The sequence below is a fragment of the Lepidochelys kempii genome, chromosome 1, assembly GCF_965140265.1.
Source record: "Lepidochelys kempii isolate rLepKem1 chromosome 1, rLepKem1.hap2, whole genome shotgun sequence".
Classification (NCBI taxonomy): Eukaryota; Metazoa; Chordata; order Testudines; family Cheloniidae; genus Lepidochelys; species Lepidochelys kempii.
The window spans coordinates 120,408,043-120,422,328 of record NC_133256.1 but is presented as its reverse complement, the minus strand read 5'-3'; the positions used below and the strand labels follow the sequence as shown (position 1 = coordinate 120,422,328).

General features: G+C 38.9%; 1 protein-coding gene across 2 annotated transcripts in view; it reads left to right on the top strand.

Annotated features, from left to right (window-relative positions):
- Window positions 1–14,286, top strand: part of GABRB3 (gamma-aminobutyric acid type A receptor subunit beta3) — a 161,454-nt gene that overhangs the window by 90,483 nt on the left and 56,685 nt on the right. Inside the window, exon 1 of one of the 2 annotated variants that reach the window (XM_073327694.1) lies at window positions 154–237. The exons of the other annotated variant lie outside the window; for it this stretch is intronic. The gene's annotated coding sequence lies outside the window, so the exon portion shown is untranslated. Of the gene's footprint in view, window positions 1–153; window positions 238–14,286 lie in introns of those variants that run through there. 2 annotated transcript variants of the gene reach the window in all.

Sequence of the window (14,286 nt, the reverse complement as noted above, 5' to 3'; positions counted from 1 at the left end):
TTGAAAGTATTTTAACAAACTCCCTTTGTGGTCCACTCCCAATAAGTGATGAGAGCTACAATTCATTTGCAAACTTAACACTATTAATTTGGGCCTGAATAGGGACTGGGATCGGCTGGCTCACTACAAAGCAATTTTCCCTCTCTTGGTATTGACACCGTCTCATCAATTATTGGGAGTGGACCACATCCACCGTGACTGAATTGGTCTTGTTATCGCTGGTTCTCCACTTGTAAGGTAACTCCCTCCTCTTCATTTGCCAGTATACCTATGCCTGTATCTATAATTTTCACTCAATGCATCTGAAGAAGTGGGTTTTTTACCCATGAAAGCTTATGCCCAAATAAATCTGTTAGTCTTTAAGGTACCACCGGACTCCTCATTATTTTTGTTAATTGTTGATTCTGTGCCTTGGTAAAGATGAAACAAGATCAATGTACACTAAGAAGGGGTAAGGAAAGAATAGCAGATGATAGGGCAATGGAGCTTTTAGTGTTAGTGCTTCCAGTTCAATTGCTGAAAGACCCAGGCACTGCACATTGCTCAAGACGCAGTTTACCCTCTCCTGGACCTGGCTTTACCCCCCTGACTCTGACAAATGTTTGATTGGATTGTATGAGAGAAAGGTTGGGTTTCCTATGTACTTGTTTTTTTGCAAGCTCTGGCTGTCTGAGATTCGAATTTTCCTTGCTAAACTGGTCACAAGAAAATGTTTGCAGTTTTATATTTAATGTGGCCAGTTAAGCTGGACAATAAACCATTTAAGGCAAAGAGAGAGTTACAAAAGAGGTATAAACAAAGAGGGGGGATAGGATCGCAGAAATTGTAGGCTCACATTTCAGTTGCTCAGGGCACAACCATGGAGATGGTGATGCCATCTGTTTCTCTTTCCTTATTTGGTCTGGTTCAGATATTTTTTTCTGATTCAGGAAGAAGAAAGCTCACTTGTGTGAGGCCCAGTGGATGCCCAAAACTGAATAAATTGCCAAGCTATACAGAAAACAGAAATATTCAGTTGGGGCAGAAACTGTTTCCCATCAATGTTTAATGAAAACAAATTCCCAATGGTCCATATGTTAGATGGACACCTTCTCTTATCTCAAGAATATTCTGGTCTGTTGCTATAACTACTTTGTAACCTCCTCAGAATAACATAATAAACAACTAATTTAGTCCATGGAAACTCAGCTCACACCATTTCTTTGATTCCATTCTGTGCTTTCTTTCAACAACAGTTTTACATAACATGCAGAGAGGGTTCAAATGACCTTCCACCCAGAGATTTCAGCCAAAGATAGTGTTCAACACAACAGTTCAGATGTCTCATTTTCTCCATGATTTGGTTTTGCTGGTGATGGTATTACAGAGAAAATTAGGGTATGGCAGATGATTTTAAACAAATCAACAAACTGTACTCACTTGTTCTATGAAACGTAAATTATGGTATTGTATATTTAGGATGACATTTTATCCCTTGATATTGTAGAATACTCCTGAATTTTTAGGGTTGTGCTCTACCCTGCTATAGTAAAGCTCACTAATGCGGAAGAGTAAGCTCAGGAATTTTTGCAAGGTTCATCTTTGCTATTTGTTGTGACTTTGTATAGAATGAAATTTCGATTTTGGCAATCTACCTCACCTTACCTGCTGATGTGATGGCAACAGACATGATTCTTAAGCCTGTGTGCAATGTTGGAAAAAAGCACAATCAAGCAACATTTCTGTTGCTGACATGCAGCTGGTGTGTTTTCTTTGTAGGAGAGTCTATATTTCAGTTTCAAATTTAACCCCTTTCAGTGTTTCTGTTGGAAATAAGAGGGCTTGGGTTCCATGGAGGTAGGCAGAGGAACGGCCTTCACACCTTGCGGATAATGTAGGGAAATGATTCAAGAGCCCTGCAGTGAGCCAGGCCCTTTGTGGGTTGCCATCTCTTTCCCCTGGAAGCACAGCTATTAGGCTGCCATTGACTTCCCCTTCTCACCTACATGGGGAGGCAGATGTAGAATAGGAATTAATGCAGTTTACAGTAGGCCTAAGCCACTTGTGGAGATATATATCTACCACCCCTATGTTTAAAGGGGACGATACCAAAGGGTAACTATTTCTTCAGCCGTTTCCCCTCCTTAACTACACAACCCCATTTCCATGGGCCTGGGATAGAGGATCTTCCATCAAATTGAAGAAAAGGCCACTGAGGATCATATTCTTTTCTGAGGACTTGGAATGTGTTATTTGAACTTTATACCCGTTGTATTCCATTTTTAATGTTCTGAGAGAGAGAGAGAGAGAGAGAGAGAGATGAGCAAGCTTTAATTTAGCCCTTGTTAACTAAATGATTTAAATGAACAAGACTTTTACTAACATGGCTGGTTTTCTAATCACATTTGGACACAGCTCAATTTCTGATCAGATGCATTTTGAACTCTTACTAAGATTGTTATAATTGCTGTTTAGTTATATTAATTATATTTTATATTCCTGGTGGGTACGTGACCACAAATATTAATGACAGCATTTTGCTTGGTTTGTGCATACAAAAATAAGAGCTTCTGCCTCCAGGTTTGTGTGTGTGTGCGTGTTGTTTGTCTTTATTCAAGCCTAATGTAATGGTGTCCAGTTTGCAAATTAATTCCAATTCAGCAGTCTTTCGTTGGAGTGGATGGGTCATTACACAAAGTAAAACTATTTCCCCATGTTTATTTTCTTCCCACCCCACTGTTCCTCACACGTTCTTTTCAACTGCTGGAAATGGCCCACCTTGATTATCACTACAAAAGGGTTTTTTTCTCTCCTGCTGGTAATAGCTCACGTTACCTGATCACTCTCGTTACAGTGTGTAAGGTAACACCCATTGTTTTATGTTCTCTGTGTATATAAAATCTCCCCACTGTATTTTCCACTGAATGCATCCGATGAAGTGAGCTGTAGCTCATGAAAGCTTATGTTCAAATAAATTTGTTAGTCTCTAAGGTGCCACAAGTACTCCTTTTCTTTTTTCAATTAGACTAAGTAATTTTATGTAGAATTTTGTGATTAAATAGTCTCTATTCCTTACATCCCCTCCCCCCTCTGATTTTATGAGCCTTCACAGATTACTTTCCCACACACTGGTTGACATGAATAGGATATAAGTACCGCTGTACTCTGGAGATACACACATGCATGAATAGTTAAATGCATTCCTTCCATAAAATTATTCATTTGGTCATGTAAACAGATTTGAAATCTACTATTGATATAACTAAATGATCATTTGGTTGCTCTGAGTCCTAGCAGAACAATGGACCAACTGAGACCAAAAAGCACTGTTGCATGAACACTTGATGCCAGGCCGGCTCTACAGTTTTTGCCGCCCCAAGCAGTGAAAAAAACTGCCGCCGCGGATGGCAAAAGGAAGAAGTTGCCGCTGATTTGCCACCACAGACGGCAGGCAGAACAGAGATGCTGCCGCCGATTTGCCACCATGGCCGGAGGAACTGCTGCCCCTCTAACTGCCGCCCTAAGCACCGGCTTGGAACGCTGGGTCCTGGAGGCAGCCCTGACTAGATGCCATCTAACTATAAAGAATAATACAGCATCAGCAAGGGTCATTCCATTTTGGTGCAGAGCCATCATTTGCAGGCAATAATGTTTAGTCGTATAGTTCTATCTGCTACAGAAATTAGACACAGATTTTTCTATCTCTTCAAGTATGAAATCCTGTTGTAACTGAAGTTAATGACAATAGACTCATAGACTATCAGAGTTGGAAGGGACCTCAGGAGATCATCTAGTCCAACCCCCTGCTCAAAGCAGGCACGCTCCCCAATTACCACAATACTCCTATTGACTTCAGCAAGGTGGGGATTTCACCCTCTGTGTCTATATTACCAAAGTGCACTTGTCCTGAAATGCTTTTAGATCTCAAAGTTGAAGATAACAGGCTTATATGAGTCTGAGACTGTTCTGTCTAACTGCTTGGATTTATGGGAGCAGAAGTTGCAAATGAACCAGAAGTGAATTGAAGTGGAGCCCCATATGTGAATCATTTTCTTGTGTCCTTTTCTTATTTACCCTATTTTGACTCATTTAGGAAAAACTTTTTTACTCCTGACTGAGCAGTGGCTTATTTCTATGACTGAACAATATAGAATAGGAACAGGGGGAAATACACAAGGGAATTGCATTTGTTTGACATCGAAATATTTGCCTTATGCTTTTTCCTACAACTCATAAGATTCTTGTGATTTACTTGGCTGTTCCAGTCCAGTGTTTTTGAGACTGTAGAAATACTTTTTCTTTTACTCCTGTAATACACTTTTAAGAGACATAGCAATGGTTTTACTACATGCTGATCTAAAGTGTGATAGTGAGGTCCATAAAAGATCTGTGAATGCAGATGTCCACCAGACTCAAGGAGAAAGTCTGAACTAGTGTTTCTCGAAAGCATAACTGCCACAAATGTGTGTTATTTCTAGAATACATATATTTCTGTCACTTAGTTCGGGTAGCTCCATCTTTTTTTACTTTTTCAGGTTCTACACTGAAATGTATTTGATAAGTTTTTTTCAGGGAAACAGACACCAGAACAGATCTGTTGTCTATCTAGTCAACTATCTTGACTGATGGATGGATACTTTATCCTCTGAAGATCACTTTCCTGTCAGAGGAACAATTAATTACAGCAGAACAGTGTATATATACCTTCCATTTATTTCACTTCTATTTAATATGTTGAAACTACAGCGTAACCCAGACCCAACTAAGTGGAAAGGTTGGTGAATGGAAATTTTGCGCCAAGAAATACACATGGGCAGCAGGTATGGTGTTAGCCATCACCAGTGTATTATTTACTCAGAGTAATATTTGAGATAGAGGGATGCTCTCATGTTTAAAGAACTAGACTGAGACAAAAGAGACTTGGATTCTATTTCCAGCTTTGCCACAGAGTTCCTGTGTGACCTAGCATAAGGAAATCTCTCTGCCTCACTTTCCCATCTGTAAAATATACTTCCCTACCTGTGAGCTAGCATCGCTAGTATATGAGGTGCTTGGATCTTAGGTAATGAGTGCTACAGAAAAACAAACCTTTTTTTCTGTGTAAATATGGAGAAATAACTGCTATTGCAGATACTACTGTGTGGTAAAGTTTTTGTGTATACTTTGAATGTTTAATGTGTTGACTTTTGGACTCTGACCTGATGTTGGGAGATCTATACCTGAGAATTACAGTAGTCTATATGTTAGAATAAGTTAAGCTGCTTAAGATCTACTATAATGCAAAAGGGGGGACACAAATATAATAAGTAAATAAAATAGGCTTTGCAATAAGCTTAATTAAGGCCTGGTAAATGTACAGTGGTTAGCATGAGGCCTAGCAAGGCCTTGCAGGTAGCATAAGTATTTGACCTAGTGTTATAAGGTTCATAGGAGCTTTTGAAATATGTAGCTTGTGATAAACAAATACATCACAGATGTACAGATTGTGGGAGGGTTTTTAATATGTATAATCATGAGGTTAACCACATTGATGTACCAGAAAAATTGGGAAAGGTATCAATACACTTGGCTTGTGTCAATAATCGAAACCCCAATTATAGTTTCCCAGACATCCATATGTGAACTGAAGGCCAGAAAACAATCTAAATGTGGTCACTGGACATGTGTTGGTGTTCAGGAAAAGGAGGTATAAGAGAAGATGTCAGTCCAACCTTTAGTTGGTACATCACGGATGGCAGCATAGTAGTAGCCTTAGTACTAGCAAGCCAACTTAAAGTGTTCTCCATTTGCTTTTCTTCCCATCTTTACTTCTAAAGGTCTCCATAAGATTATGAGTATTCACTGTGTAGGTGTGTTATTTTGTTATATTTATTTTGTTTTATTATATTTTTGTATGATTGTAATTATATTTGCTTGCTTGTATCTGCGTATTGTTTCTGTGTGTGCCTATCAGTGTCATTGTTAATAATCTTATGTAGCTACCTGAGCAAAGAGCCTACTGTTAGTGACTGGTGCAATTTGCACTCTAAACTTTTCAAAGGCTACAATTGGCAATTACTGCATGTTGTCAGTGGTGGCAGATGACAGAATAAGGAACAATGGTCTCAAGTTGAAGTGGGGGAGGTCTAGGTTGGATATTAGGAAACACTATTTCACTAGGAGAGTGGTGAAGCACTGAAATGGGTTACCTAGGGAAGTGATGGAAACTCCATCCTTAGAGGTTTTTAAGGCCTGGCTTGACAAAGCCCTGGTTGGGATGATTTAGTTGGAGTTGGTCCTGCTTTGAGAAGGGGATTGAACTCGATGACCTCCTGGGGTCTCTTTCAACCCTAATATTCTATGATTCTAGAATTCTAAGTGTGGAAATTGAGAAGTGATGCAATAAGAGATGAGAATGGCATTTTAACCTCCACCACAGAATTTCATAAGTAAAAATGCATACAAAGATAAAACTGGTGTTGCAGGGTGTATGTGGGGTTTTTTTTTTGGTTTGTTTTTCTTTTCTCCTCCCCCACCCCGTTTTTTTGAAAGTATCTTAGGAGGGAAGGCCATGCAGATACAGAGGCAGCAGTGGTAGTGACCTGAGGAATGGAAGAGGCAACGAAGGTGACTGGATGTGGAAGCTGTGGGATGTATATTATTCTGGACAGGGTATCTGAAAGGTGCTTTGTTTGTATGAAGAGCCACCTGATAGATCTGATGGAAGAAAAGATCTGAGGTGTGGAGATGCAGCTAGAAATTGCGGTTGAGTTTTGAAGGGGATTCAAACAGATGATGGAAGGAAGGAGAAAGGAGTCTTGAGAGGAACCTCGAGATTTGCAGATGCATGCTGGACCAGCGAACTGTGAAGGTAGACTTCTGGATGAAGAAAATAGCTAGTGGAAGCATGTGACTTTGAGAACAAGATGGATGAAAAGACCGACTAGTGAAAGAGAAAGACCAGCTAGTGTTAGAGCTGATGAACAGGCTTGCTGAGTTGGAAAATGAAGGGGAGAGGCAGGCAGTAACAGAAGATGGGAGAGCAAGAAGGAAAAGAAGAATGACTAGTCCTATAAGAAAAAGGGAAGAGACAATGAAGATAGCCAGAATTCAGAGCCTAAGGAGGACAGAAGATGACTTGCAGAAGATTCCATGTGAGAACAGAAGGCAAGAATACTTGAAGCCAGAAAGAACAGAATGGGGAAGGCTGGAGAATCACACCACTGCCAGGAAGAGACAGGTATACATGATTGGGGATTGCCTATTAAGAAGAACAGACAGGCCATTTCACCAGAACTGATCCAGAGAACGGAAGAGGGTGCCATCTGCCAGGAGCTAAGATACAGGAGTGGATCTGATGCTCAAGCTAATAGGCACAGGAAAGAATCCACTGATTGTCCTTCATGTGGAAACAAACGATACAGCTAGCTTCTTGCTGGGACACCTCAAGAAAGACAATGCCTGGCTAGAGAAGATGCTTAAAGAAATGGAGGCTTGGGATTCAGTGGGATTCTACCTGTTCCAAGAAAAGAAGTGCAAAGGCAAGACAAGATTATGATGATCAACAGATGGCTCAGACAGTGGTGCTATAAGGAGGGCTTAGGGATGTTCAGCCACTGGGAGGAATTCTCAGACAAAGGACTGTTTTCTCATGGGATGGACTTTGCCTGATTGAGTAGAGAGGGAAAGAAATAGACTTCTGGGATGGAAGTTGGCACAAATGATTAAAAGAGCTTTAAACTAGGAATCTGTGGAAGATGGTTGGGAGATGTTCATGCAATCCCCATGCCTGATTCTAATATTAAGCGGGAAGAAAATCATGTAAAAGAGGATACAGCATTGGAGAGAGGAAAAACAGAGGGTAGGAGAAGGGACAGCAAGAGGAAAGTGCCAATACCAATGACACTAACAGTCAGGTAGGCAATACTGGCAGTAGAATGACTATACCTAATCAGGTGAGGTATCTGGGCAAAGCCAAACGGAAGCAACTAAAGTTTCTGTACACCAGTGCAAGAAGCCTGGGTAACAAAATGGAGGAACTAGAACTACTGGTGCAGGAAGTGAAACCAGATATTATAGGGATAATGGAAAAATGGTGGAATAGTCGTCATGACTGGAGTACAGGTGTTGAAGGGTATGTGCTGTTCAAGAAAATACAGAAATAAATGTAAAGATGGTGAAGTAGCATTGTATGTTAATGACAAGGTAGACTAAAGAAATTAGAAGTGATGGAATGGATAAAACTGACTATGTTTGGGTCAAAATCACTTTGGGGAAGAAAGGTAACTGAGGCTCCACTAGGATAGTGCTTGGGTTCTGCTATAGACTTCCAGGATTCAATTTGGATAGATTTAGAGACCTCTTTAATGTTTGTAATAAAATAAATACTACTAGGCATTGTGTGATTATGGGAGATTTAATTTTCCCAGATATATATTGGAGGACAAGTGCTTCTAATAATGGTAGAGGCCAGATATTCCAGGATGTGATAGCTGACAGATTTCTTCACCAAATGGTCACTGAACCAAGCAGAAGTGATGCCATTTTAGATTTAGTATTGTAAGTAGCCAGGACCTCGTAGAAGAACTGGTTGCAGAGGACAACCTTGATTTGAGTGATCATGAGTCAATTCATTTTTACACTAAATGGAAGGATAAAAATAGATCTGCAACTAAGGTCTTTGATTTCGAAAGGGCAAACTTCAAAAAAATTAAGGGAATTAGGGAAGTGCACAGGACTGAAGAACTCAAGGATCTGAATGTGTGGAGGATGCTTGGAATTACTTTAACTTAAAGTTGTGGAAATTATCTAATGCCTGCATCCCAAGGAAGGGGGAAAAAACTCCTAAGCAATGATTACAGAGCAAACTGGATGAATAAACATCTTAACCAGGTTACCAGAGAAAGCGAAAAGCCTACAAGGAATAGAAGAAGGGATGGATCATCAAGGAAAGCTACCAAGTGAGAATTGTTAAAAGCTAAGTAGAGTTGGACCTTGTAAAAGAAATTAAAACCGCTAGTTTAAACAAGGCTCTTTAGCCATAAAAGAAAACAGTGGAAGTGGAACCATTAAACACTGAGAATGGGGTGGAGATTATTGATGATCTAGGTATAGACCAACACCTAAACAAATACTTTGCCTCAGATTTTAATAAAAGTAATGAGGAGCTTGGGGGCAGTGGGAGGGTGGTTAATGGGAACAAGGATATGAACATAGAAATTACCACATTCAAGGAGAAAGCCAAACTCAAACACTTTAATGGGATGAAATCAGAGGACCCAGATATTTGCTATCCAGGCATATTAAAGGAAGTAACACATAAAATTGCAAGCCCAATTGCAAGGATTATTAATGTATCCGTAAACTTGGGAGTCATACCTTATGACTGGAGAACTGCAAATACCTATATCTCAGAAAGGAAAAACAATGATCCAGGAAACTACAGGCCTGTTACTTTGATATCAACTGTATGCAAATTCTGAAAGACAAAGTAGTTAAAATAATAGAGGTAAATGGTAATTGGGATAAAATACCACATGGTTTTACAAAAGGTAGATCATGCCAGACCAACCTGATCTCTTTGAGAAGATAGCTGATTTTCTAGACAAAGGAAATGCAGTAGATCTAATATACCTGGATTTCAGTAAAGCATATGAAACAATTCCAGATGGGAAATTATTAGTTAAATCAGAAGACATGGATTAATATGATAATTGAAAGGGGCCTAAAGGGGGGGCAAAAAACCTTACTGTTTTTAAGACTAAGCTTGATAATTTTGTGGAGTTTATATAGTGACTGCTATTAGCAAAAATTTCCCATGGCCAGGGATGGGACAGGGCTCTGATGTGGAGGGCTCTGAGTTACTACAGATAATTCTTTCCCAGGTATCTAGCTCATGGGTCTTCCCATATGCTCAGGGTCTAACTGATCACCATATTTGGGGTTGGGAAGGAATTTTTCCCAAGTAAGGTTGGCAAAGACCCTATTTTTTTGTTTTTTGTTCTGTTTTGTTTTTCACATTCCTCTGCAGCGTAGGGCACTGTTCAGTTGCTGGTTTGAACTACACTATGTGATAGATTTTCTGTAACTTGAAGTCTTTAAATCAAGAGAGGAGGCTATTAAGTAGTGAGTGGGTGAAGTTCCGTGGCCTGGAATGTGCAGGAGGCCAGACTTTATGATCATGATATTCGCTTCTGGCCTTTAAGTCTATGAGTTTATACACAACACATATTTGTATAGTGAATGGTAGTCCCTTCAGTGAAAGTTTGGGGTTTGCTGGATTTTTTACATTTGGTTCTCTAATGTTCAGAGTTAGAATCAAGGGCTTTGAAGGAGATTTTTCATAAATTACATAGGCATTTACAATATAGAAACATTGTACAGTATCTGTAATATGCAAATAGATCTTTCTGTCATATTACAAAATGACTGCATAATTGTACTCAGGAGAGGTCCAGAATTGGAATACTTTATTAAGGGTACTGTGGCTCAGGACTGAAATTCATTGGAAGACTCTGTGGGTGAACTTTCACAGCACATTATGGCTGTCAAAAGTCAGTGTTATAAGGGCCTTTTCAATGCCGATTGAAGACCATGGAATGTCTTTTGTTTGACTTCAAAGGGCAGTGGATCAGGTCCACAGTTTACTTTGTCATGTTAAGAAAAGTGGAAAGAAGAGGGGAAGGGAAGTTAATTCAGATTAGACAGCTAATAATCCAGATTGATAGAAAATGTAGAAATGGTGCCCTAGCCTTGTTACTTAACGTTGTGAAGATATTTAGTTCATTAGTCATCTTGTGTCCAAGTCAAATAGAGCCAAAATGTTCTTCTCTTGATACATGTGAGGTTAGGGTGACCAGACGTCCCGATATTTACTTGCTTGTCCTGTGTCCTGACCGATGTATGGTCGGGACGCCATTTGTCCTGATATTTTGCTTCGGCGGCACGCTGGCTTTTTTTTTTTTTTTTTCCCCTTCGGTGGCACTCCAGTGTTTTGTTTTTGTTTTTCACTTGGGGCGGCAAAAAACCTAGAGTCGGCCCTCATGTGGGGTTGAGCCTGTGGCTGCCCCCCATGTGTCCCAGTATTTTGTTCTTGTCATCTGGTCACCCTATGTGAGGTACAATACTGCAAAGTCGTGAGCAAGTAACTGGGGGTCAGTTTGAGAGATCTCAAAAGACAGAAGTTTCAACACTAAGAAGACACAAAAGTTACTTATAAACAGTAACAGTAAAATACCTAATAAATTCTGTTGATTGCATTCATCCAAGGGTTACTGTATTTATCAATTCTAAATTTTAATTGCTCTAACTCACAATATTCAGATTATTGGCCAATTAATAGTTAATAGTTCTGAACCAATAGACTTATATTGATGTATTTTTCAATATCAGCTTCAGAAGGAATTGTCTTTTTAAAATGTTTTGTTCATATTAACGTATTTTTTAAAATAACATATATTCACATACATGTCTCTACATACATACATGCATGTGCATGTGCACACACACACAAACATATGCATCCTCAAAACAGCAAAACACAGATTAGTCCTAAACAAAACCTTATGGAAAAATTCCCATTGACTTTAAAAGGATTTGGATCACACTCTACATACACAACATATAACTAAGGGGTGGCAGTAATAATAATAATACCTAACTGTTAATTTTTATTTTCAGTGATTCACAGTTGGTTTTGTCATCCCTACTCTTACCTGAAGAGCCAGGAAGGATAAAACAAGTAATTACTGCCACTGATTTTCTATCCTTTTTATACTACTATGTTTTGTTATTTGTGTTAGGTGTGAAAAGAGAAGGAAGAATTTTTATTGGCATTACATTTAAGGTGACCTACATAACTCACTCATGAGTAGTGAAGCCACAGGTATTGTGAGGTCAACCCAATCTGATGCCAATAAATTTTTGTTTAGTCCTGCCACATATCTTATTAATGCCACAAAGTTAGAAAAAGCTGTTTTAACAATTTGATACTGTTGTTCATATCCTCCTCTAGGAAAATTGCCTTGCTTTAGATACTATTGATGATAGTAATAAAAGCAAACCAGCTGTAGGAGAAAGTGTGAATACTAATACATTTTCTAAGACTCTAAAAACATTCTGAAATCATTTTTTACAATTTAAAATAATCTCAAATAGATTATGATGAGATAGATGTAACAGGGGAAAATAAACCATTTTTGAGATAGGTGCTTTCTATTTTAAAAAACAGCAACCACAGCAAACTTGGTTGACAGGATAGAGATCTTAGAAATAGTGCCAGTAGGGTTAGATTGGTGGAAAGAGTGCAGGAGAGAGATATTCATCTGATGTAGAGAATGTGTTTATTCCATGTTTATGGTCATACTTATGATATGATGCATATAAGTTTGTACAGCACCTAGCACAATGGGGTCCTGATCCATGACTAGGGGATCCTAAGCACTAAGGTCATACAGTCAATGTATAATAATATATTAAATACACATATAAGCTGTCTTTATGGCATGTGGGGTGTTTCTTGGCTAACACTGACACTGCAGCAGATTGTGAAAACTCTGCAACTTGATTAATGTGATTTTTTCACCTCCAGTTTTAGTTTAGGATTTTAGTTGTAGTGATGGAGAAAAATGAAAGAACAGATAGCTACCTAACACAAGCATTGCATACTGTTGTACAGACACAACTAGCAGCATCAGAATTATCCATTTATGCCTTTGGCTGTTACAAAGTCAAAGTGCTGAGAGGAAGGTGAGAAATAAATAATAAATACAAAAGTCTTGCATCTGCAGTGCATAATATAAACAGACTTACTGTTTTCTAGGAGAAATATAGTAAAATCTGCATAGCAGGCTGACAGCTGTACTGCCCTCAGCTATCACATACTTCTCCCCAGCTTTAGCCAAGTTGTATCATTGCTTCTACACATCCGTTGTGTCATCTGACATTTTACTGCTTTCTGTTTTCTGCAATCTGAGATGGTAGCCTCTGATTTGGGAAGAAAGAGGTATTTTCACCTGCTTCCCACAGCAAATGTTGGAGAGGTTTGCTATTTTTGTATAAGGAGCCTCCCTGTTTTTGTGCATTTCATTTGTAGATTAAAAATTCCTTTAACTGTCTCAGTAGAATACTCATGTTGTTAATGTGTACATTTCACATCCAAGAAATGAGAAAATCTTGTACTGTCATATACATTACATTTAGTAGGTTGCGTCCTGATGCTTTCCTGAACTGGAAACATTGATAGTTTGGCTCCAGAAATGAGGTGATTCAATACACAAGCAATTAATTCCTTTGTTTATTCCCTTTTACATTATAAGTTTCTGGAATAATGTTAGGTTTCAGAGGAACAGCCGTGTTAGTCTGTATTCGCAAAAAGAAAAGGAGGACTTGTGGCACCTTAGAGACTAACCAATTTATTTGAGCATGAGCTTTCGTGAGCTACAGCTCACTTCATCAGATGTCGGTAAACATCTGATGAAGTGAGCTGTAGCTCACGAAAGCTCATGCTCAAATAAATTGGTTAGTCTCTAAGGTGCCACAAGTCCTCCTTTTCTTTTTGGAATAATGTTGTCCCTGTTCCTTCAGAGATCTACAGGGTTTAACTAACTAGCCAGTTTTCTTTTACTTAAGCTTCTGAGATTTAATAAATTGTTGAAGTGAAAAAGAAAGACTTACTGAAAATGTACTTTGTAAATAATACAAATACATATATTACATATACACGGCCTTTTAGTGTGCTTTCCTACCATTTATATTCATATGGTATTTAACCTGAACAAAAGGTACTTAGTACACTTGTGGACTTTTACCAGATCTGTGATTGAAGGTTGCCATTAACACCTTGCAGCATAACAGCATATAGGGTCAAATTTTCAATAATTCCAATAATACAACTTTACTGGCTATGGGATTTTTCATACAAACTACATTCTAAAATGCTTTACAGAATTAAGTAATACAGATATGGAAAAAATAGCGTTCCTCTTCCGCAGCTGCCCAAGGGGACAGACAAGGGAGAAAATACACATTATCAATAGTTTCCGCTAAAATTTTAAGTGAGATGAAATCTGTGAGGAAGATTCCAAATTATTGGAAAATTCCAGATGGCAGAAGGCTCTTGCACTAACAGTGGGGAGATTAAGTGTGCAAAACAAAGGAGAGCCCAGATCTAGATGAGCAGAGAGAGTTGGATGAGGAAAAAGAGAGACAGACATGATCTGTAAGGGAAGCTAGAGTGAGACCATAAAGCAGTAGTGGGCAACCTGCAGCTCACGGGCCGCACACAACCCATCAGGGTAATCCACTAGCGAGCCGTGAGACCATTTGTTT